Source organism: Eleutherodactylus coqui, chromosome 1 (assembly GCF_035609145.1).
Source record: "Eleutherodactylus coqui strain aEleCoq1 chromosome 1, aEleCoq1.hap1, whole genome shotgun sequence".
Lineage (NCBI taxonomy): Eukaryota > Metazoa > Chordata > Amphibia > Anura > Eleutherodactylidae > Eleutherodactylus > Eleutherodactylus coqui.
Window position 1 is genome coordinate 489,734,484 of NC_089837.1, and position 13,073 is coordinate 489,747,556.

Consider the following 13,073-nt stretch of genomic DNA (forward strand, 5'->3'; position numbering starts at 1 on the left):
GCCTTTAGCGAGTATCTTCCCGCTCGAGATGGAAGGTTCGGGTGCTGGCTGCGGGCAGGGAGCTGCGGGGGAGAGCGGGGTGGAACGGAGGGGAGATCTCTCTCTCCCTCTCTTCCCCCCGCTCCCTCCTGCTGACTGCTGCTACTCACTGCTCCCCCGCACCGGCACCCGAACCTTCCGTCTCGAGCGGGGAGATACTCGCTAAAGGCAATGCTCGCTCGAGCAATTGCCTTTAGCGAGTATACTCGCTCATCTCTATTCAGGACTAATGTTGAGCGAATCATACCTATTTTGGGTCAAACTTTGTCGAAAGCTTAGTTTAAGTTTGTGCTGAACCAAACTTTTAACACAGTTTGACCCGAAAAAGGTGTCTTCTGGTTCGGTTTGCTCAACACTAATTATATGTATTACCCTAAAGAGCTTAGACTTTGTACAAAACTTTCCTTCATTCTTTCCTTGCAGACTGCAGCTTATTCTCAGTGGCTGTACATGAATTTGGACACACATTGGGGCTGGCACACTCTAGTAATCCTCATGCTCTTATGTACCCCATCTACACTTACTTTAATTCAAAGAACCTCAGCCTTCCAGCCGATGATGTCCTGGGAATACAAGCACTGTATGGTAAAGGTCATGGCTTTGCATATGTGCATATATTGCCTGTTTCCATTGTGCTCTTGGGATCCCATTTTGTTTGTTGTGGTCATGGAATAACATATAATCAGCCAGACTAAATATTTCCTAGCTGTTTTCTATTAATTTCCACTGCTACTCATCCCTCTCTTCTCCACTGTAAATTCAGCTGTGCCAAATGTCCTATTCTGGATAGCTGATTTTTTTATGGTTCCACTGCTTGGACTCCCAGTGATCAAATGTGATCAACTGTAAAATGTGTGGGAGCAAGTATATCTCCCTGCAGCACCTCCAAAGGTGAAATGAAGTATTACACTGTTGTCATTGAACTGAATAGTCTGTCTATGTGATGCACAGATTTGTCAGGTTCTCTGAAGTGATAAATGGTCTTTGTAGCCACTCTCCTCTCTGGCTAAAGTCCTAAATGGTGGTACTTCCTCTAGTAATTCAGAACTCTCTAATAGAGTACTGTATTTGAAAATGGGTTTAGTACATCATAAAATGCTTTAAAATAAAGGTCATACAACGTGCACAACCGCTGATCCTTATCTGTACTTTGCTTTCAGGATCCAGACCCTCAAGTGCTATCACTCCCACAATCTGCAGCCAAGAAGTACCTATCGACGCCATGGCACATTGGGAAGGCGGCATCATTATCTTTAAAGACCGGTATAACAGATTGAACTTTGAAACCTCATTTTAGTATTTTCTTCATGAGAATGAAACACAAACTGAGGTTGTTTGAAGAGGTAGTTGACCTTCATTAGTACAACCCTCTGGACCTGGACAAACGAAGATGGCTGCACACTTCTCTGACTGCCTGTGCATCAGTATGCATCATTAGTCTGAGGGTGCCTTCACACGAGCGTGTTTATGTGCGTGCATACACGCGCACAAAAACACGCATCTATTACAACCACTGCATTCCCTATGGTGTGTTCACATGTCCATGTTTTACAGGCATGCGCCTGCAAAGATAGGACATGCGTACACTATAGGGAATGCATGCATTGCTTTCAATGGAGCCGCGAGGATGAAGAATTCCTTTGCTGCATCTGTCACATCTGTGACAGGAGCAGCAGGGAATTCTTTATTCCCCGCAGGGATGAAGAAAACATCTGCCGCATGTGGCAGATGTGTTCTTCATCCCTGCGGGGGACACGGTAGCGGCGGACAGGTAAGTATATATACATTTTTTTATACTAAAAGGTATGATTTTCAGGGAAGAGCTCATACTTGAAGCTTTTCCCTGAAAATCACTTAAGGGGTGCCAGCAGACCATTGCCTTTAATGGAGCCAGCGATGGCAGCCGCGGCTCCATTGAAGGCAATGCACGGACCTTCACACACGCATGTTTTTGTGCGTACAGGTGTGCGCACCTATGTACGCACACGCTCCTGTGAAGCCACCCTAAAGGTGTGTTTAGATGGAACAATTAAAAAAAATGGCTGTAAACATGGCCAACGATCGAACCATGAATGATAATTCCTTCGCTTATCGTTCATCATTCTTTGCTAATCATTTGATTTAAATACTGATTGTTTAAAATCACAGAAGTGAGGGAAAAAACAATACTGATTGTTCAGTCGTTCCCATTCACTTACACAGTGAATGTGAATCAGTGCCCTTGAAAGAGAATAAGGGTGGTTTCACATGGGCAAGAAAATCGCGTGAATTTCGTGTGAGCCTAATAGCAGATTTATGAAAGCAATGATTTTCAATGGTTTCCTTCCTATTAGCGATGTTTTCACTGATGTGATGTTGCGAGAACAAAAAATCGCGGCATGCCCTATCTTTCTACGATGTGGAATTTTTTATCTCCCATGTTTCCCTATGGAGTCCAAACTTTTTATCACATTGCAACACACAAACTTGTGTTGTGATGCGATTTTATCATTTTAACATTAGAACGTCGTATTGACTTTCGTGATAAAAAATCGCGGACGACAGCGATGCGAGATAATTCTAAAAAGAAGCATTGTTGCCACTCAAAAATAACGTGAACAAAGACGCGATTTTGTCGTGTGGAACTATCCTAAAGGGAAGAGAAATAAGTGGGAACAGACTCACCATGGTGTGGTGGAATCGCCCCCAAGATGTGACATTCTTCGCTAATTTGCTCTAAGTTAATGGAGTTTCCCTGAGGCATGCTGAGGTAATAGATGGAGGTATTCTGAGACGGCTATGGAGTCATGAATTGCATCATGTGTAGCTGTTTCTATTCAAATCAGAAGCTGCTCATTGATTTGTAATATGCAATGCTTCATTTTTCCTGTAGGGGCACTGCAGGGAAAAATGGCTTTCATATAAAGCATTGACCATCCCCATCCACAGTACCCACATGTGATAAGCTATGTATGACTTTACTTTATATTTTGGTAGACATGTGTGGTATCACCATCCAAACTTGTCTACACATAAAGAAATTCCAACAACATCACTGTGGAAAGAAGTCCCTGATTTCATAGATGCCGCCTATAATTACCCATTAAAGGACACCCTTTTGTTGTTTAAAGGTGAGTTTAGATTTTTCTACCAATATAGTTGAAAATTAGAAAAAAGATTGGCTTTTTATTCCAGAAACAGCACCACGTTTATTCATTGTTTTGGTTTTTTTGGCATCGCAGGTCAGTTACATTCATGTGAATGAGTAGCAATACCAGACAGAGACAAGTGTGGCGCTGTTTCTGGAAAAGAAAAACAAAGTCTTTTTCTAATCCTAGATTACCCACCTAAATTAAACATGGACCGCTATTGCTGTTTTATATGCTTATTGAACCTATGACCTACCATTAGGGAGACAGTTCTGGTCTGTCAGCGGATCGAGCATGAAAGTTGAAGAACCTGGAGATATTGGCGACTTTGGCTTCCCTGAGACAGTGATGAGAATAGATGCTGCTGTCCATGATGGAGATAAAGGAAAAACCTTGTTTTTCATTGGAGACCTGTGCTGGAGGTATGCTGTGCCAGTAGAAGGTGCCAATTTTAGAAAATCAACTTAGTTATCCCAAATTTTTTAGTGTGGAATGGCAGAATATTCAGGACCAGCTCCATGGCCCTGGGGAGACAAATCACAGTGGGCCCCCTTAGTAGTTTATACACCTCATTGTGCTCTTTTAGTAATTTATAGGTCCTGCTGTGCTGCATTAGTAATTTATAGTGCCCATTCCACCCCCAGTAATTTATAGACCCTGCTGTGCTCCCTTAAAAATTTATAGGCCCTGTTCTGCCCCCTTAGTAATTTATAGGCCTCACTGTGCCTCCTTAGTCATTTATATGCCCTGTTCTGCCCTCTGAATAATTTATAGGCCCACTGTGCTCCTTTAGTAATTTCTATACCCTGTTTTGCTCCCTTAGTAATTTATAGACCTTGTTCTGCTTCCTTCGCAATTTATAGGCTCTGCTGTGTTCCTTTAGTAATTTACATGCCCCATTGTGCCCTCTTAGTAATTTATAGGCTCCACTGAGCTCTCAGTAATTAATACCCCCCCCCCGCTTTGCTCCCCTAGTAATTTATAGGCCCCGCTGTGCTCCCTTACTAATTTATAGGCCCCCTTTTGCCCTTTAGCAATTTATAGGCCACACTGTGCTCCCTTAGTAATTTAAAGGCCCTGTTCTGCCCCCTTAGTATTTTATAGGCTCCATTCTGCGTTCTTAGTAATTTATAGGCCATCCTGTGCTCACTTAGTAATTTATAGGCTCCACTGTTTAGTTTATAGGTCTCGCTATGCCCTGAGTCATTTACATGGCTTGGCTTCCTTCGGTGCTGCTGTCATAGTCAGTTGTATCTGGGTCTTAAAGATGTGGACACAATTGATTTCAAAGAATGAGGACTGATCCTTCCCCTGAGTGCCCCCCCCCCCCCTTAGGCTCAGTGGGCCCTGGCCCTTGCCTGGGTTTGTCAGGTGCTGATGCCAGCCCAGACTATATTCATGTATGAATGAGCCCTAATGTTACACTGAAATCAGATTTTCTATACTGTGCACAGATGATATATATAATTTGTAATGGTATTTGATTAGTTACAATGAAGAACGAAGACAGATGGACAGTGGAACTCCTGTGCTGTTGGAGCTGCAGTTCCCTGGAGTGGGAAATAAAGTGGACGCAGCCTATATGCATGAGAATGGTAAGTAATACACTCCAACATGAGGGTAATGCTCGGAGATAAAACATGATCAGACAAATGTGTGAAGGGTTGGTACAAATCATTAATATTTCTTGATTTCTATAACCTTCTGACATTTGCTGTGAAGAAAAAAATCCAGAGGGATCAAGTGCGGGGAATGTGGTGGCCAAGGAGCAGGGCCGTGTTGTCTAATCCATTGGGTTCCAAACTGAGCTATGAGCCACTGCTGGAAATGAGGTGAAGCACCATGCTTGTACCAAACCCATTGAGATTGCGCTAATAGCAAGTAATGGAACCCTTTGTCCTGTGCGATTGACAAGGCTGATGTCTGAGTTGACTGATATATTTTATGTCACTGATTGCATTCATTAATAGCACTTTTTTAATTGTCACCAATGAATAAATGCATTATAATGCCAATTCGTCTTAAATGGATCCCCTGCAGTTATTTTAGTGATGGAACAAGCAGCTCCATAAATATACCCTCATGCAATGCTGGAAAGAGCTCTTTTGCCCATGAATAGGTATTTTTGTGGACCCCGTGTATTTTAGCCCCTGTACCTCCAAGCTTGAAGTTTAGGCTATAGAGATGTTTTGTTGTGTAAAGGGATCGAATGTGATACATACATGGTGGATAACACTATTAACGATGATCTTTTGTCATATAGGAAATATCTATTTTTATCATGGAGACACACAGATTCAGTATGATCCGAGGATCCGCCATGTTACACGTGTCATAGAAAAATTCTCTGCCCCTTGTTGAGGATCACACCGTTATTGATGCCACATAGCAAGTGTTAGTAATACTCGAATCATGCAGATGTGTATGACAACTATACATTAAATTTTATATTAAAATATATGGTTACCCTCTACTTTATTATATGTCCATAAGTATGAGTAGACACGAAAGTTTGGAGTTTTAGGGGACCTTCTAGTAAAACCCAAAATGGGGCAACCATCATGGTACTGGTTAATGATAATGGACTCAACATTTCAGGTTTGGCACTTGACCTCTTCCTATCACTTGTAGGAAACCGTGTTGGATTGGGGTACTTTGGGCTCATTAGAAAAATGTATCCTGATGGCCCATCATCAATCTATAAAAAACATATGTATGTCTTCAGCTGTGCCATTAACATTGGTCATATTTATAATTAATTCAACTTTTTTGAGAATCAACTCCAGTAGAATTATTGCTAGCAGCAGGTAATTTAAAGGCTTAAATGTGGTTGTCTTCTGTTGGAGCATTGGGGTCCATTATTGTGTCAATGCTTGGTCCCACCAGACAATCCACTGGTATTAAAGTAGCCCAGAGTAGAGGCAATGAAGTTGCCCCTCAGGTTGAGTTCTACATTTCTTATTAGATATTTATTTATATCTATGTATATGGGGAACCCAGCTGCATGGTTGTGTTGTCAACTACGAACATTCGTAACACAACTATGTGCCAGTCCCAAGCCTGGAAAAATGGGTTGGGGTTGATAAAGACATCAAGACCTACTCCATTATATACCCCCAAAATACTTTATGGATTCACTCGAAGGACAGCTGATCCATAAAATGTCCAAGAGCCGGCACCTACTGAACAGATAGAAATAGATAGAGATAGGGGGACTCTATGGAGGTCATATCAATGCGGCGGAAGTGATGACAAACTGAACAAGGGCTCAGGAGCGATCCCAATTACTTTTTTTCATAATATATTTGGTTCTTGCAGAAGAAAGATCTTTTCAGAAATAATACAATCATTGTTTTGTTTAATTCGGTATCAAAGTTTGCAAAATATGGTGCCAATTAGAGATGAGCGAGTATGCTCGCTAAGGCACATTACTCGAGCGAGTAGTGCCTTAGCCGAGTATCTCCCAGCTCGTCTCTAAAGATTCGGGGGCCGGCGCCGGTGACAGGTGAGTTGCGGCGGGGAGGGGGGGGGGGAGAGAGAGATCTCCCCTCCGTTCCTCCCCGCTCTTCCCCACCGCTCCCCGCCCCCGCTGGCCCCCGAATCTTTAGAGACGAGCGGGGAGATACTCGGCTAAGGCACTACTCGCTCAAGTAATGTGCCTTAGCGAGTATACTCGCTCATCTCTAGTGTCAATTGTACTAAATTCATTATGCAACTTTGTTAACAAATTACCTGCATTTTATGACTTTTAGCCATACCCCTCATACTTTTTAAACTTATGATAAGCCATCAATATTTGATTGGTGGGGATATGACCTGTGGGCATTAGTGATCGGCAAATTGAAGTAACTCCAAGCACCGTGGCCTCTTCGTTGTTTATACAGACAACGTAGCTCCTTTGTATGGGCAGTGGCGCCTGATGTTGAGCTCAATCCATTTCAAGTGATTGGTGGGATTTGGACCCCTATTAATCAAATATTGACTTAAATTTGACCTCTGGAAAACCCTTCAAAGCAAATCCCATTAAACCTGGCCTCGACTGGTGCCAAGCTGTCATGGGATCTGGGTAAGCACATTTGAATGGTAGACCTGCCAACATTTCCACATCACTCACGACTTGTTTATATGCTTACAAGCCACACGCTCTTTTAAGTGAGACCACAGCCTGCCTTGTACACCACACCTAAATTAAAGCATTATGTTCTGAGAACATCGAAAGTATCATGGAAACGATATACTGTAAAACAGGACATACTGTATATTGTGCGACATGCCCTGAATTTTCTTCACCTGTAAACTTACAAATGTCATACGTCTTACGTTTATAGGGCCGGTCATTATTGGTGGAAGTCTCCGAGCATAACATGAGACTGGTGCCACGTTTTAGAAAGGAGGAAAATGATGAGTTGCATAGTCATAATACTTCCTAAATAATCTTGTCTTCTTCTAATGAAGTCATTCAATTCCAAACCAAGTGCGACAAATAAAAACCTGAAAAAAAGGCCATATAATGTATATATATAATAATGCATACACTATCCAAACAACAATGTACACATAATACTATAATTGTCACCTTGAAATAAAATAGAGATTGTCTTGCAAAGGGTAAGGTTAGGGTAGATTTAGTGAGGTGGACATGGTGTTTTGGAGACCCTTTAATAGAGACTCTGAACAGCGCTGGACATTGATAGCACTGACTAGCACCTGCCAGAGTGCGGAAGCGGGGAGCTGTAGGTGCTGTAGGAGGCTCCCCCTCCACCGGCCAGGGAGACAGGGATGGACAGAGGAGTCAGAGAGTTGCATATTCCCTACATCTTCTCTGTTATCGATTCCACTACAGCGGACATGTGGTGTTTTAGACCGTCTAGTGTCACCTACGGCACCTTCATTGAGCATCTGTAAGGTGCAATAAAAACTTGAAGAGTTCTTCTATCTTTTCATGTCATTCTGGCTCTTGTATGTCACTTCATGGATGAGGAAATCGGCTTTAGTTTTGCACCATTCTTTTTGAATCCCCCTATATTACTGCCACAGACACCCAAAAGACATTTTCTTCTTCACGATAGCAAGTTCAGACCCTTTTATTCCACCGGACGTAGGTTTACATCCTGGCTGGGGGGCACTTAATGTAACAGAAAATCAACTTACGTCCTGTGGATAGTGCGGGATCAAAAATGTAATCGCAGAGGGCCAATGGGTTGCCATGGCAAATTGATGCCAGACACTTGTGTCCCAGCCTAGTACCATAGCCTATGATCACTATTAGGCCTCAGTCACACGGGCGCATCGGCACCCGTACAGGGGAGCCGATGCGCCCGTGTGACTGTCAGTTAGAAGACGGCCGTACCTGAAGACGGCCATCTCTCTCCAGCGCTGCTGAAGGAACATATGACCGGCAATGAAGCCGGTCACATGTTCTTTCCAACGGCGCTGCAGAGAGACGGCCGTCTTCAGGTACGGCCGTCTCCCTCCTGCAGTAACACGGGCGCCGATGCGCCCATGTGACAGGCCTTATAAGCGATAAGGAATTACAGTATAGAAGTACTGCAATGGATTATTATAGAAATTATAGCTTTTATGGTTTAAGTACCCTATAGGAACATAAAACGCATTTAAAAAAACAACATTTTTTGCGAAGATTCCCTATCTTATAAAAAAAATACATTAATAAAATTCCACATATTTGGTATTATTGTATCCGTAACAACTAGAGATGAGCGAGCATGCTCGGATAATGCAGTTATTTGAGCGAGCATCGCTCTTCTCGAATAACTGCATTCTTGTCCGAGTAGGCTCGAGGGAAGGGGGGGGGGGCGGGGAAGAGAGTGAGAGAGATCTCTCTCTCTCCCCCCGCCACACCCCGCCTCCCCCCGCCTCCCTCCGCCCCGAGCCTGCTCGGACGGAAATGCAGTTGCTCGAGAAGGGCATGCTCGCTCATCTCTAATAACAACCTGTACAATAAATTGAACATGTTTATCCTGTACGTCAAAAAACGTTAAAAAAAGGATTTTATTGTGCAAAAGTGGAAAAACCTAAGAAAAAAATTGGGGGTATAATCGTAATCATACCAGCCTGCAGAAAAAAAAATTACCATGGCAATTATGTTGCATGATCAACGTTGTAAAAAAAAAACAATGGCAGAATTGATGTTTTTTTCTCCCTGCCCTCAAAACAAAAAAGGTTTACAATGCATTGTATGTACCCGGAAATAGGACCGATAGAAACTACAGCTCGCCAAGCAAAAAACAAATCCTCATACGGCCATTCCAATGGAAAAATTAAAAAGGTTATGGTTTTTGTAAAGTGGAGTCCTTATGGCCAAAATAGGCCGAGTCACTAAGAGGTTAATAGTGCCCAGCTTCTTGCAATGTGTTCCAAAACAGATAAAACTGTGTCCTGAGGCTGTTTGCTGATTTTAGATGAACATGTTTGTTACAAGTTATAGCTAAGCAGTCACATTCCTCCAGGAACCTGAGCACTGACGTTGACACATTTCTGAGGTATCACTTTGTTTTCATTCCACCAAGAAGAATGTGGAGGGGAAACGGAGACATTTATCATAAAGTCAGAGACTATGTGGCTGCATGAACCTGAGATGTACCACCATGTCAATAAAGTTGTGGAATCAACTATCAACTGACTGAGATAACAGCATGCCATACACTATATGTAATGCTTGGAGTTTGTAGGAGTCAAGTCAGGTTAATCAACAGACTCCGGAGCTCAGAGATGGGCTCCCTATGATCAATGCATAACTGGCCTCTATGTCCCAAAGTAAACTGTTGGTTAATGCTGTGAGGCTTGGACTGGCCCACCCGAGAATTTGGACACCATTATGACAACTTCATTCAAAGTTGATATAAAGCTTCTTAGGAAGTTGATTAACAGTTATTTACATTTTCTAACCCTTTCTGACACCTGATGTACGTCTATGGCACTGGTAAAAGTCATTAGTGACTAGTGCTGTAAATGTAGAGCAGAGGGCACATAAGTTGTGTCTAAACCATCACCTACTGGAGAATGACCGTAATTGACTCAAAACCCAACTCAATAGGCAATAATGCATTGAACTCCCTAGGTATTATAATTCATCGGAAATTAAAGGACCTTTATGATTTTGAACCATATTAAAAGTAGGAAACTCACTAAAAAGTTTTTTTTTTGGCATAAAGACTATGGACACCTTTATCTATGTAGATTTGTCCAAAAATAATATTTAGAATTGGAAGTAAGTAAGGATTTTGCACCATTTCTCCGCTGCACTTGCAGTGTAGAGCTATATACTGCAAGCTGGAGGATTCGTTTCCTTGCAAAATCCATCAGTCACATTGAAACTAATGGTGGGGGAACAAGGGTAATAGTTACTGTAGTATAAAACAGGGAAGGGTGAAAATGTGATACATAAAGTTTATAGAAGAGGAGTCAGAGGAGATGTGTTACTTGCATGTATTATATGATAAATTATGATTTTTATACCAAGATCTAACTCAGAAGTTTGGGTGGCCAGCGTTCCTAGCTCCATAGGTGTGCGGACGCCCGTGTCTGAACGATGTTCTGCCTGTATTCATCTTCGGTCTGTAGGTGTGCAGATGCCTGGTGTGAACTATGTCTATGTTTGTGAACTATGTTTGTAATTGCTCTTACTCTGTCTAGGGCGAGTCAGGGTCCTTAGTTTCCTGTGTGGTTCCGTCCTTGTCAGGACGATTGCCCAGATTTTAGGCAGTGTTCCCTTAATTCTGTGGTGTAGGGTCAGACTTCCCATTTTCCTTATTCTGCTTCCTGTTTAGGTTATGTTTGTTTATCTTTGTTTGGTTTGAAGTGTATAACCTTCCCTTTAGCCTTATTTATATTATGCTCGTGTAGGTCGTTGTTCACACATCCTGCGCGACCTTAACAATCTGCTGTAAATTAGCAATTAAACATGCCCACCCTTCCCCCCTTTGTCTTTAGCTTCAGAACCTGTCAGTCTGACTGATAGATTTAACAAGAAAATGGGTCCTCCAGCCTGCAGTGTACAGCTATATACTACAAGCACACAAGAGAAATGGTGCAAAACTCTAAATTACTTCTAATTGCAAAAAATATTTTTGGCCACAAATACGCAGATTTGAAAGAAATTGGAGCTGTGATGGTTCTAGAAATATGTTAAATTAACTAATCAGCACAGAGAGTTGGTCCTAATGAGGTCTTGGTGTTATAAGGTAGAGGTTCTTCTTAAAGCAAGATGAACAGAATGACCGGTTTTAATTTGATATGTAGATTTTGCAACACAGGAAGTAAAGTGTTACTTGTGGGCTAGAAATGAGTTTCCCTTTTTCTTTTGCATAAAGTTTTTGCATAACCTGAGTGATTGCATGCCAATGCCAACAGAGAGACCCTTCCCGGATGTGCTCAGTGTATTGAATGTCTAATGCTCTGCCTCATTCATGGAGCCTTTTTGTTAATGGTAAGGTAGTAAAAAAGGGGATTTTTTTTCTCTCCCTGTGTTCATCATACTTGTCCCGCTTCATCCTCTGAATGACCTTACATTGTATAAAGATATACCCCTGGAATGTACTGAACAATAAACCCCAATGAATAAAATACCCCCATCTGATTGGAATTAAATGGAGACCACCCGTACATTACTTTTATGATATTCCAATGATGTTAGTAATTCAGATGTGGTTGAGGTTCCTTCCTCTTCATCATGGAACAGCTCATGGGGATTTTCCAATCCTTTTGTATGTTTTTGCATAGGGCAGTTGAAAAATCTGCATTGTCTCAGTCAAATCTTTCTGTATGTCCTATAAGGTATATGTGAAGCGGTACCTTCGGTGGGGGTGGTACCACTTTGGCAAGGAATAGATCCAGAAGGGGGGTGACTCACTTTCTTAGCATGCCAATACATGAACCATGGTGCAACTACTATGGAACTGGAAGCGTTCTCACCTTCTGTTGCAACCACCGCAGACTGCTGATTAGCATACACTGGCACAGCACTCATATCTTGGTACAGATGGCCCACCTCACTAGTATATGGGAGAGCGGGACTCTGAAAAGTGTCAGATTTGTGTGTAATGCGTGAACCTCAATGCTGGCCACTGCAGCAAGTGAGTACAAAAAAGACATAAAAATTGCAAACCAAGCCAGAATCCATGCACCAACGGCTATTACACGGTTTTTGCCCTTCATCTGTGTGCAATAGGATTCTGTCTTGGCTAGTGAGAGGCCTGTGATATGGGTCGGGAGGGGTATCATCACTCCTTAAGGAGAGCACCTAGAAGGTGAGTGAGGAGACTTATAAGGCCATGCATGCTCCTCTGGGAAATATGCAGATAAGGAAAATGGAACAATACCAAATCATTGTTCTAAAGACCAGTATAAAGGGTCGGATATTGATTTACAGGAATGCTGTCATCCAATAGAAAATCACCCAATAAAGATATAGAAAAGGGGTGGACCAAACCCGGTGTGTATAAGGGTCCGGAGCCCGGTAGGATGTCCGGGGCCTAGAAGCCTCAAGGAGCTGAAGAAAAGAGTGTAAATTTGTGTGAAAATAAACTTCGACCTGATAAATACACCAACTGGTGTATAAAACGGAAGGAATGGAGCAACAATACTGGTAGTCCATGGTCGCTCTCCAATGAATTTCAACAGGCAGGGGGATAAGATTTATCCAACTTTTCTTTTTATTGTGTCAATTAAAACCAGCAGATACATGTTTCGGGGTCGGCCCCTTCATCAGTCAAGCTGGGTTAGACAGTGGTCCACTTTTCCTGGTGTTCCCTGGATAGGCTTGCAGTGTCTTCTGGTAACACCAGCACTTTTGGGTGTATTCTCCAGCTCAGAGTTATGTTTCTCCATTTGATCCAATAGGTGGAGCTGCAGAGGCATTGTTCCATCTTCCTTATTTGCATATAT